The sequence below is a fragment of the Lontra canadensis genome, unplaced genomic scaffold (genome assembly GCF_010015895.1).
Source record: "Lontra canadensis isolate GAN:19392208 unplaced genomic scaffold, GSC_riverotter_1.0 scaffold44, whole genome shotgun sequence".
NCBI classification, from domain to species: Eukaryota; Metazoa; Chordata; class Mammalia; order Carnivora; family Mustelidae; genus Lontra; species Lontra canadensis.
In genome coordinates, this window is record NW_022631038.1 from 2,167,258 (window position 1) to 2,181,086 (window position 13,829).

Genomic DNA, 13,829 nt, shown 5'->3' on the forward strand with positions numbered 1-13,829 from the left:
GCTTATTTATTTTGTAATTCAAAAAATTTGCGAAGTTTGTCTAGACATCAGTTTCTTATCACTGCTATTTCCTAGTGCGCACCAAACCCATCTAGTTCTTGGGTTTTCTTAGGATCAGAAATTTTTTCTTCTATTATTTCTTAGATAAGTGTCTTTTGGCTTCTCCTGGGGATCCCAGAGGTTTCTACACTTTATTCTCTACTTTTATCAACTTGTCATAGTTTTTAAATCTTTATTGTTTTATGTATTGTTTTTGTTTTGTGTTTTTCTTTATTTATTTTAATTCTTTTTCTCACATTTCTTTCCCACCTCCTTTGTGCAGCACATGACATGTGCCAATAATATTTTAACTCTCATAACAGTATTTTGGTTTTCTTCCAGTCCGTGTCGCATCTACTTTCTGCTATAGTGTGTAGTAGTGTCTTTTTCATGCAGTCACGATTTCTAACACTTTTCTACTTTGGTGAGGTCTTCTTCCATTCTACTGAAGACTCCAGTGTTCCAAAATATTAAAAACAATGACTTGAGATTCTTCCTTTTGTCCTGATTGTTTTGTTGGATTCACTGTCTTTAAGGGTGTAAACGGTGGCATAATTTAGGTTGGGGAGAGGAGAATCTCTTGACGCATGATTCAGCCCAGTTGATGAGCCCTGGGTCCCTACAGAGACCATGGCAGAGGGGTGAGATGTCTTCGTTCCTTTTATCAAACAGTCTGTACATCATGATGCAAACCCAGGCAATGCAATAAATGAAAGCCCCTGGACATCTCTTACCAATCTAGCTGTTTTTAGACAGTGAGTTTCCTCCTAGACCCGCACACTAGGATGTCTATTAGCTTTCAGTAGCATTGTAATTTTCCAGCTTTTTCTGTGAAGCAATATTGTTTCACAAGAAAATGAAAGAAATCATAATCAGAATTGACTCTCAAGCTGGTAATTCTACTTTTTAGATCGTCCTGTTTACCTGATTTAGTGCAATATGTTATACTGCAGATAATTTAACATATTTACATAACTCATCTCGGAATGACCAATACTCTGTTGAAGATGGATTTATTGACACTCCGATTTGATCAATGGTGTTGGCTACCTTCATTGAGGGTGAATATGATATCAGTGCGGAAGTTCATTTCTCCCTCCATTAGTAGACTTTGGTAAGCTGATTTTCACCCAAAATATCCTGTGGAGAAAGAGTGGAACACAGCGAGTCTAGCTCGGTCAGTGAGCTCTGAGCCTAGATGGCCCTGGGCAACTTTCCTAACCTGAAGCCCTGTTTTCCTCATCTTAAAACACAAAGACCTTTAACTGTTCTCCAAAGTTCTATTTGGCTAACCTCCCACAATTATTCCCCACATTTTAATCACTTTATTTCTTCAAACAAACCGAATATCTATAATGAGCAACATCTGCTGTAAAAATAGAAAAAGTCTCCAATCCTCCAATCTACTCTGTTTTAATTCAAAGCCACACAAGAGAACATTTTTATTTTTCAGGAAACCAGTTTTGGACTCAAACATTGTGATGATCACTTTCAGGTTCATCCACAGCAATGCTGTATGGGTGTGGCTGGAACAATTTCACGGGAAACTTGCTCCTGGCGACAGCTACCCCCATGCTCCTTCCCCTGGTCCGGTACCTGGAGAGCTTCTCCTCGTGGTCCCGGGACAGCTGGGGCTCCCACTCACCCCACCACAGAGGCTGGGTTAAGTTTCAAGTGGCTTACCACATGAAAGATATGATTAAGCTAGAGTGGTAGCAATTTTCCCTTATTTTTGGGAAATTTATCTCATACTCAGCCTTCCTTGCATAATTAGTGAGACTGGATTAGTACCATTGCACATGGCAGTGAATGAGCCCCATGACACTGGAGAGTTTTCAAGAACTTTTTCTCTCCACTAACTCTGAGAGAAAGTCACACGAGAAATAACAAAAATGTACCAACGTAATAAGAAAAAGTTCTTTCCAAGCACTCCACTTGGAATTATAAAATTTAATTCAAACCTTATGAAAAACCGCCCTTGAGAACCAAAGTAGATTATAAAGCAGCAAATGACCTCATTTCAATCAATTCAATCAATTCTTAATGATGTACAGGGAACATTGTAAGATCGTACCAGTGCTTCAGGTCCTGGAGCTCCAATTACCTACTTCTCAGACAGAGCTGTGTCTTCTAATTTACATGCCCATCTCTGTCATGAGGGCATAAACCCTGAGGTGCTACTCACCCTCATCTCTTCAATGAGCATTGCTGCTTCAAGCACATAGAAGTGTCCCAAAAATTGCTGACAGATGAAGGAATGCAAAGTAAGGGGAAGGCCACATAGGAACACCTGGGAGCTTGCTCAGGACTATTTTTCATGTTTGCAGAACAGGGTTACAGCTGCGGTATTTTCTTGAGCACACGAGTACACAGAGAAATCCCACAGGCATGACAACCAGAGACAGGTGCCAATTTAAGACGTGCACATGAGGCTCGAATATTCCAATTACGTCAAAGTTACAGCATGTTGACAAAATCTCAGTGATTATCGTCATGTTCTTACTCAGTTCTACCTGTTCTTGATGTTTCCTTCTCTAAAACCTCCTAACTGCAGATAGCTCAACCAGAGGAAGAAATACAAATGATTATATACTTGGAGAATATAAAGACAAGTGTATATGAAAAGTTAGCTGGAGGGATACTCGGGTGGCTCTGTTGGTTAAACCTCTGCCTTCAGCTCAGGTCATAATCCCAGGGTCCAGGGATCAAGTCCCACGTCAGGCTCCCTGCTCAGCGGAGAGCTTACTTCTCCCTCTCCATCTGCCTGGTGCTCCCCCTGTTCGTGCTCTCTCTCTCTGATAAATAAATAAATGAAATCTTAAAAAAAAAAAAAAAGACTATGGACTCCGAAAAACAACCTGAGGGTTTTGAAGGGGGGGGGGGTGGGAGGTTGGGGGAACCACGTGGTGGGTATTGGAGAGGGCATGGATTGCATGGAGCACTGGGTGTGGAGCAAAAACAATGAATACTGTTACGCTGAAAATAAATTTAAAAATTTTAAAAAAACCTCAACGTGAGACAGGAATCCATCAGAATCCTAGAGGAGAACATAGGCAGTAATCTCTTCGATATCAGCCACAGCAACTTCTTTCAAGATATGTCTCCAAAGGCAAAGGAAACAAAAGCAAAAATAAACTTTTGGGACTTCATCAAAATCAAAAGCTTCTGCACAGCAAAGGAAACAGTCAAGAAAACAAAGAGGCAACCCACGGGATGGGAGAAGATATTTGTAAATGACAGTACAGACAAAAGATTGATATCCAGGATCTATAAAGAACTCCTCAAACTCAACACACACAAAACAGATAATCATATCAAAAAATGGGCAGAAGACATGAACAGACACTTCTCCAATGAAGACATACAAATGGCTATCAGACACATGAAAAAATGTTCATCATCATTAGCCATCAGGGAGATTCAAATTAAAACCGCATTGAGATACCACCTTACACCAGTTAGAATGGCCAAAATTAGCAAGACAGGAAACAACATGTGTTGGAGGGGCTGTAGAGAAAGGGGAACCCTCTTACACTGTTGGTGGGAATGCAGGTTGGTGCAGCCTCTTTGGAGAACAATGTGGAGATTCCTCAAGAAATTAAAAATAGAGCTTCCCTATGACCCTGCAATTGCACTACTGGGTATTTACCCCAAAGATACAGATGTAGTGAAAAGAAGGGCCATCTGTACCCCAATGTTTATAGCAGCAATGACCACAGTTGCCAAACTGTGGAAAGAACCAAGATGCCCTTCAACGGACGAATAGATAATGAAGATGTGGTCCATATACACTATGGAGTATTATGCCTCCATCAGAAAGGATGAACACCCAACTTTTGTAGCAACATGGATGGGACTGGAAGAGATTATGCTGAGTGAAATAAGTCAAGCAGAGAGAGTCAATTATCATATGGTTTCACTTATTTGTGGAACATAACAAATAGCATGGAGGACATGGGGAGTTAGGAGAAGGGAGTTGGGGGAAATTGGAAGGGGAGGTGAACAATGAGAGACTATGGACTCTGAAAAACAATCTGAAGGGTTTGAAGAGGTGGGGGGTGGGAGGTTGGGGGAACCAGGTGGTGGGTATTAGAGAGGGCACGGATTGCATGGAGCACTGGGTGTGGTACAAAAACAATGAATACTGTTATGTTGAAAATAAATTTAAAAAAATGATTTAAAAAATTAGCTGGAAATTCAAACTGATTATTTTATTTTATTTTGTATTTAAATGCAAATAATCAACATATGCTCTATTTTTTAGTTTCAGGGGTAGAGGTCAGTGATCCATCAGTTGTGAAAACACTCAGTGCTCATTCCATCATGTACCCTCCTTATGCCCAGCCCCCAGTTACTCCCTCCCCCACCCCTCCAGCAACCCTCACTTTGCTTCCTATGATTAAGAATCTCTTATGGTTTGTCTCCTTCACTGATTTCATCTTGTCTTATTTTCCCCTCCCTTCCCCTATGATCCTCTGTTTTGTTTCTGAAATTCCACATATGAGTGAGATCATATGATAATTGTCTTTCTCTGACTGACTAATTTTGCTTAACATAACACCCTCTAGTTCCTTTCATGTCATTCCAAATGGTAATATTTCATTCTTTTTTATGGCTGCATAGTATTCCATTGTATATATAGACCACACCTTCTTTATCCATTCATCTGTTGATGGACATCTGGGTTCTTTCCATAGTTCGGCTATTGTGGGCATTGCTGCTATAAGCTTTGGGGTGCAGGTGCCCCTTCTGACCACTACATTTGTATTTTTGAGGTAAAAACCCAATAGAGCGATTGCTGGTCATAAAGTAGCTCTATTTTCAATTTTTTGAAATGCTGTTTTCCAGAGTGGCTGCACCAGCTTGCATTCCCACCAACAGTGTAGGAGGGCTCCCCTTTCTCTGCATCCTCACCAGCATCTGTCGTTTCCTGACTGGTTAATTTTGGCCATTCTGACTAGTGTGAGGTGGTATCTCATTGTGGTTTTGACTTGTATTTCCCTGATGCCGAGTGATGTGAAGCATTTTTTCATGTGTTGTTGGCTATTTGGATGTCTTCTTTGGAAAAATCTTTGGTCATGTCTTCTTCCTATATCTTGACTGGATTATTTGTTCTTTGGTTGTTGAGTTTGATAAGTTATTCATACATTGTGGATACTAGCCCTTTTTCTGAAAAGATATTTGCAAATATCTTCTCCCACTCTGTTGGTTATCTTCTGGTTTTGACAACTGTTTCTTTTGCTGTGCAAAAGTTTTTTTTATCTTGAAGAAATCCCAATAGTTCATTTTTGCCCTTGGTTCCCTTGCCGTTGGGAGACATGTCTAGCAAGATCTCATTGTAGCTGAGGTCAGAGAGGGTTCTCCCTGTGTTCTCTCTGGGATTTTGATGGATTCTTGTCTCACATTTAGGGCTTTCACCCATTTTTGAGTTTATTTTTGTGTATGATCTAAGAAAATGGCCCAGTTTCATTCTTCTGCATGTGGCTGTCCAATTTCCCAACACCATTTTTGAAGAGACTGCCTTTTCTCCATTGGACATTCTTTCCTGCTTTGTTGAAGATTAGTTGACTGCTGAGTTGAGGGTCCATTTCTGGGTTCTCTATTCTGTTCCATTTGTCTATGTGTCTGTTTTTGTGCCAGTACCACACTGTCTTGATAACTATGGCTTTGTGATAGAGCTTGAAGTCCGACATTGTGATGCCTCCAGCTTTGCTTTTCTTCTTCAATATTCTCCTGGCTGTTGGGGGTCTTTTCCAGTTCCATACAAATTTTAGGATGATTTGTTCCAGCTCTATGAAAAAACTTGATGGTATTTTGATTGGGATTGCATTGAATGTGTAGAATGCTTTGGGTAGCATAGACATTTTAACAATATATGTTTCTCCAATCCATGAGCATGGAATGTTTTTCCATTTCTTTGTGTCTTCCTCAATTTCTTTTATGAGTGTCTTATAGTTTTCAGAGAACAGATCCTACTCAAAGTGATTTACAAATGCAAACATGGGACCCAGGTGTTGGATTAGGTTCCAACAGGGAGCTGAGGGATAGGGCATGGGAATTGCATGGGTGCAAATTTGATGGAGAGGAGGGGGGTGGAGTCACTGCACTTGTCACATTGCCTGGCTGGGTGGGCCTGTGTGACATCCTCCTCTTGGTTTAAAGCTCTCATGCCAAGCTCCATTCTCCAAATACTATGACCTGATTACCTACAGCAGACTAGCCACCTAAGTGAGCACCTTAAATCACAGAGGACCAGGAAATGTTTATGAGGTGAATATTTCATTACAAACCACTGGTGGTAGATTGGTTAGCAAATAATATTGGGCAACAATTTTAAAATTTATTAAGTGACATTACTGTGTGTCATTATTAAAATAAATTCAAGAATACTAAAATTTTGCAGTTAATAATATTGTATTGTATATCTGAAATTTGTTAGGAGAGTAGTTCTTGCAAGTTTTCATCATAAGGGGCACCTGAGTGGCTCTGTTGGTTAAGCATCCAGTTCCTGATTTCAGCTAAGGCCATGAGCTCAGGGTGGTGGGAATGAGCCCTGCATCGGGCTCTATATTCAGCATGGAGTCTGCCTAAGATTTTCTCTCTCTCTCTCTCTTCCCCCGCCCTCATTTCAGCTCTCTTTCTGTTTCTCTCTTAAAAAAAAAAAAGTTATCAAAGCAAAAATGTTGTAACTTTCTGGTGATGACATTAACTAGACTTAGTAAGATGATCATTTCCCAATATACACAAATATTGTTATGTCATACACATGAAATGAATGTAATGTTATGTGTCAATTGTATCTCAATAAATATGGTTAAAGAAGAAGAATAAAATTATTAACAGAACGTAAGTCAACTAAAAATGTACAGGTCCTGAAGCAGAACACAGACACACTTTGACATCAGCAGGGAAAGGGAGGCTCAGCCCCAGACAGGGACGAAGCAGACTCCAGAAGACCTGAAGCCACGCCAGCCACTCACTCATGTCCACACCACACTGTGTTTTCTCCCATTTCCCGAGGAGCAGCATCTCCCTGGGAGGCCTTCAGACCCTCTGCTTCACGGTGCAAACTGGAAATCTCTTGGCGTTGCCCAGAAATCTGCATACATTCCTAACATCACTAACATGGGAGCACTCTCTTCTCATTGATCACCTCAGTGCTAATTCTATGGAGGAGATGCACGCACATACATGCATGTACACGCATGTGCAAGTACACATGCACACAGAGATGGGGAAGGAACATGATCTCACAGGTTTTCCATTGATTTCTTTGCTATCATTCCTAAATGGCTTATTAAAAAGTAACACTTGGAACGAACGTCACCTCTTTTCACCAAGTTAGTTCAGGTGTCTTAACACCAGTACACACTAGGGCTCCCCTCAGGGTCCTCCCGCGGCTCCAGGAGGGGAGGGGAACCTGGTCTGGGCACCCCGGGTTGGTCTGTGTGAACCTTTTGTTCATCATCCATGTGCACAGGGAAATGATCTCTTCAAAGATCATATAACTGGTGATAATTATAATGATTTACTATGTGGAGAATGGTTACCAAAGAAACTGGGAGAACATTCTTTCCTTCAGAATGTTTTTTAAAAGGCGTATTTCCATTTTAGTGTCCCAAGGCCGCTGTAAGTCAGTATTTTAATGGTGGTTGTGATCCTGGCCGTTTTGTTGTTGTTTTTTTTTTTAAGATTTTATTTATTTATTTGACAGACAGAGATCACAAGTAGGCAGAGAGGCAGGCAGAGAGAGAGGAGGAAGCAGGCTCCCTGCTGAGCAGAGAGCCCAATGCGGGACTTGATCCCAGGACCCTGAGAGCATGAGCTGAGCCGAAGGCAGACGCTTAACCCACTGAGCCTCCCAGGCGCCCGATCCTGGCCGTTTTTTAAAGTCCAAGGTGCGTATTCACCCAATTAGACTTTTGAACAGTTGTTTTTCTTTTTTAAGTAGGCTCCAAGCCAGGTGCCCAGCGTGAAGCCCGGGAGGGGGCTTGAACCCAGGATCCTGAGATCAAAACCTGAGCCAAGATCAAGAGTCAGATGCCCATCTGACTGAGCCACCCATGTGCCCCAAGGAGTGCTTTTCCTTTTAAAGCATTATAATGAAAGGTAATGGTCAGTAAGGAAATCCAAACAGCCAGGATTTACTATTTCCCTCCATTATTCCTAGCACCTAGCCCGGTGCCCTATGAGCAGGGATCACGCACTGTAGGGACACGGACAGGCAGACACTTCTCCTGAGCAAAAGACACCTAAACAGCTCATGACAGTTTGTTTTGTGAGTTTGTTTTGGGAAATGTGAGCCTTCTAATTAAGATTTGAGCAAAAACTGGGATTTTAAAAATTATCCTTAATCATCTAGCAATCTGAAAATAGATCCTATTGTCATTGTAAAATTTCAATGGTTTCAAAACTTACTTTAAAATATAATTTGTTTCCCTTCAGAGCAATGAAAATCGCCTTTGCCGAGGCAGACTTCCACACCTCTGTGCGAGGAGGGAACGGAGAGGACGAGTCTGTGCTCAGGGCTCATCCTGAATCCTAAGTTTTTCCTTCTTAGAAATACTTCTCCTGAAAATATCTATCAAAACACAGCACGGTTCATTCTAGACCTTCGAACCAGGAACACCAGAATTGTGAAAATCACCGTCTGTGCCTTTCACGTACCTCCAAGCAGATAAAATGGGAACGAGCTGGAGAGAGTCGTCGAGTTACCGCAAGTGCTCTCTGGCAAGCACGGGTCCACAGCAGACAGGGCAAGCTGATGCTGCAGTGCACGTTCCTGCAACATGCCTGGGGAGCAACAAGGAGCCAATTTCTGGATGCACGTGACCCAGCTTCCATAAGAACTCTCACTGCAGAGACCATACTGAAATTTTTATTTAGTGAATGCTCTGATCACTGTGGTGAAAATAACATTGCTCAGGATGGTCCGAATGGCTAGATATATTCTCCTGACATGTATCCTGTCCCAGAGTCACCAGGGCCATCCAGCTCCAACTTCCCTCTTGGCTTCATTTAGCACAGCGCCTTCCTCCTTGCGATCAAACCTGAGCACAGCCCAGAGATTTCTTCTGCTCTGCAGTGGGCTTACCAAAACCTCTTCCCACAGAAATATTGTTTCCTTCAGCTGATCCCAACAGCACTGGGCCCACCTGGGTGAGATCTGTGGGTGACACGGCAGCAGACCACCCAGCATCACAGTGACTCGGACCCAAAACCCCATTCTTCTCCTTGACCTTCCTCCAAGATCACAGCTTCCTCCATCCATTCCCGGCTTCGCGACATCGCAGCCCCGGTGTCATTGGAGATTTTGGCAGACTCACAAAATTTCCAGTCGTGGCTTTCACCCCCTTAGGCAGGCAGCCCCTTGAAACTGCTGTAGGCTTCTCCCTGTTTCATTCCATCAGTACCGTGTGCCAGGACCATCACCAGCATCTTCAGTCAGTGTCCACTCTTCTTTGGCTGGCCTCAGAGCTATCCCTTGTTGGGTTGCGGCTGCCTGGCTCCTGTAGGAAGCCCTTTCCCAACACCCTTATTCTCACCCTTTGCCCTGAGATAATGTAATCAGTGGGAAGATCTTACTGGGCATCTGTCCCACAAAATCTTTCTCAGTAAGTTTATACTACGTGGGAGCCAGAAGCAGTTAGATCTTGCTAACATTAAAGGCACAGCATTGGGGCACCTGGGTGGCTCAGTTGGTTAAGCATCTGCCTTCAGCTGTCATGATCCCGGAGTCTTGGGATCAAGCCCCACATCGGGCTCCTGCTCAGTGGAGAGCCTGCTTCTCCCTCTCCCTCTGCCTGCCACTCTGCTTACTTATGCTCTCCTTCTATCTCTCTGTCAAATAAATAGATAAAATCTTTAAAAAAAACACACACAGCATTACTGTGATTTCTCTATACCCTTTATTGCTGCTGAAGAACTGAAAATGCATTCTCTTTCATGTGACGTGCTCACAGACAGACAAGAATCAATGAGTTCTTGCCCCAGAGCCAGGAGCTCATGCGCTGCACACGCTTCCTCTCAAGCTGTCCCTGGCCCCGGCTCCCCGGTGTTTGGGGTCCGGGGCGCCCCTGTCTTTCCAGCACCCATGATGGCTCCAGCCCCACCTGGTGACCCTGCTGGGCTCCAAGCCCCTGAGGACAGATTTCACATGGGTTCATTCATCTCTCTACCCGCTGCAACCAGCGTTTGGATGACAAAAGAGCTGAAAACAAACCAGCTGGTTTCTTTGAACAAAATATTTGATCCTCAGTGTTTCAATATTCTAATTCTAAGATACGAGGAACCTTGACCAGACTATCCTCATGTCCAACCCTAAAATCTTAGGTTTGTTTGCTTTCTTCAGTTGGAGTTTACAGTTAGAGGAAATTTCACCTGCCTTAAATGGTCTAGCTAGGAAATAGGGACTAGCATAAAGTAGTTTCAGTGTTTTGTTTTGTTTTGTTTTCAGCCACTTTCTTTAGTTTAGCAAAGCAGGAGGATGTCTGCTTCCCACCTTCCAGACTGGGGCTATTTGGGTTCCAAATCTGCTTTATTGATTTTAAGAACATATCTTAGTGGGGTGTTGAAAAAGATGTGCTATTGCTTGCTAAATCCATTTATTCAGGAAGAAGGGAAAAATGCCCTGACAAAATGCCTTACGTCACATTCTCCCTAGTTGTGTTCTGATCTTCGTGCCCAACGTTTTCTGGGGAGCACTCCTCCCCATCTCCCGTGTTTCCAGCGGGAAATGCCTCATGACGTCCCTGGGCTGCGGGGGCTCCCAGCACCCACACCCCTGAACACGTGCCCCAAACTGGGCCACCATGCATGTCTTCTCCGGGGTGGATATGCCTGACTGTTGATTAAATTCAGGGTATACACATCTAAGACCAATAGCAGCCCTCTAGCTCATCACAGAGACAGGAGCCCCCAAGGAGGAAGCAAAGCAGGGAAGAAAGAGGAAAGGAGGAAGGACAGACCAGGCGACACCATCTGTAACCGTGTGCATGCAGCCCCTCCATGTCGGGAACCGCCCTGATACCTGGTGGACAAACATCTGTATTTCAGTACTTTATGTCATTACTGTCATCATCACCATCTTCTGATTCGGGAAGATGAGTTGGGTTTCTAGCTCTGGAAATTAAAGAATCCTCTAAGTGACATGGGTTGAGCTGCATGTGTCCCATTCGCTCTCACTTCCTCTAGCTGTGTGCTCTGCTCTCTGCTATGATGCCCATAGAGGTGAGCACTGCTGATTAACCACTGGTCTGGTACAAGAACCAGGGGACCTGGGACACAGCTCTGGGCCTGTCTGTCACTCTTTTCACTGTCTTGGCAGAGTCACTGACATTGTTTGTTCTCTGAATTAAAGGAAGGGCCCAACAGTGCAGCCCAGGCAGTGGACGCTACCTGCAACCTTCTCACACAGACTCACTCAAACCTGGCATTGATTGCACAGCTTTTGAGGGCCCCATCTATCTGTCATGTGTTCCCTATGACCTCCATGCAGTGTAGGGACTGACATCTCCACATCACACACAAGGAAGGCTGAACTCACAGGGACCACCAGGCACTGGAAGGAAAGCCCAGGGTCTGAGTCTATGGTGCTTGCTCTCCCCGTGGCACACCAGAGCTCTGGTTCTCCCTTGTGAACCAGCCCCAATACCAACTCCTCGGGGCGACTGTGACTAAGGACTACAGACTCCATCAAGGAGCCACACACTTGCAATAACAAATAAGACATATCAGTGAGCTCTATGCCACAGGTCAAAACATGACCCATGAGAGTTTCCTAACCTCCACACATGACCTACGAGTGTCCTAACTTCCAGGCATGACCCATGAGTCACCTAACCTCCAGGCATGACCCATGATTGTCCTAACCTCCAAGCATGATCTAAGAGACTGTCCTAAATTCCACAACAATCCACGAGTGTCCTAAACTCCATACATGACCCATAAGACTGTCCTAACCTCCACACATGACCCACAAGAGTGTCAAAATCCCCAGGCACATCCCACAACAGTGTCCTATCCTCCAGGCATGACCCAGAGTGTGTTCTAACATCCAGGCATGACCCACAAGGGTCCCAACCTCCAAGCATGACCCATGAGTATGTCCTAACCTCTACAAATGACCCACAAGAGTGTCCTAACCTCCAGGCATGACCCAAGAGAGTGTCTAAACTTGCATGGCAACTGTTGGCCAGGATTGTGAACAGAAGCTTTGGAAAGGGTCAGATGGTCCTTCAAACCTGCCAACATCAGACACAGTGAAAGTCAAGTCTATGGCCAGAAAGAACTGTGTGCAACACAAGTTAGTAAGAGAACCATTGATTTTGAAGATCCTGGAGCCTGGAGGGGCAACCAGTTGTGATTGCTCCCAGCTGATGAGAATGCATGGATTTTTCCATTTAAAAAGTAATGAAAACATGACATTGAAAATGTCTTCAAAATAAAAGTCACAAATCCTTGGAAGAACTTACAGTATCAAGTAAATCTATGATACCCAGTGAGCTGAATGCAGGCTTGGAACGAAAGTCTGGCTCTAACACAATAAAAGAGAGCATGACTCTTCCCTCAAATAACAGGATATTGACTGTGGCACCCTTTGGTGACAATCGTGTACCCTACGACTTTCCAGATGTGTTTCTCTTGTGTCCTTCACCATTTTAGATGTAAAATCAATGACTTTTTTTTGGAAGAAGTCATAGAAGAACTATTTATTATAGCCAATATAAACGACTCCAGTGAATTAACAAATGTATATGTCTGTGTACTTACAGCCTCTAAATACGATTAAAATAAAGATGTTCTACAACCTAGTGCACAAGACAGAAGACTGCTCACAGCCACCACGACCACCCTCCACCATGGATACGCTGGGAACTAAAGCTTACGGATGAGGTTGCATCTTCCCACAGGTATCAGAGGAGAAAACTCAGGACCACTGGGGATGGAGGGTGTGTTGGGGGCAGAGGCCCACAGCACTCCACCCACCACAGGCCTGGAGGCATCACTGTGGCTGGCCGGCACACCAGGGAGGAGGGCAGCAGCCAGCAAGATAGTGCCACCAGGCCAGGTCCCCGGCTGCCCGCCAAGGGAAACAGCTGGACTGTTGTAAGGAGTAAAGAAGGGCTGCAGGGGGAGGTCTTGAACTCGCCCTAACTCGCGCTTACCCATCACACAGTACCCCCCGTGCAGATCCCAGGACCAGGAAGGCAAGGCTCTCTCCTAAAAGGATTCCAAGGGGGATGACATCATTGAAGCCCTGTTTCTAGCACCAGCGTTTTACTCTTGGCCAAGCTCCTCCAAGTACCCATTAGCTCCCGGGGTCCTCGCAGCCGTCCAGACACATTTTGCAGCCTGACGCTGTATGTGCACTGAGCAGAAACAGACTCACCACTGTACACACACGGTGACTCCACACAAGCCTGCCCAAAGGCAGGCCTCACCTCATCTTCTCCGGCCGCCATGCAGAATGAAGCACAGCCTCATGTTCAGGGTCAGAATGGAGCAAGAGTGGGCCCAGAGCCTGAGTGTGTGCTCGGCACATTGGAATTTTGTGTTGTGGATTGAATATATGGGCTTCTGACCTGGTTTGAAAGCATTGTTTTCAAAAACAGCTAAAACTCTCTAACAGTATTCAGGGAAAGAACAAAACAAAACAAAAAACTAAACAAAAAAATCCATAAAATCCAAGGTCTTTCCTTGTAGACGTTTTGTTCTTAGAAAATTGCACTCTAGGTGCTAATGACCTTCTCAGACAGAAAGATACCTTCCCAGAAGCACGGCTTTTTCTG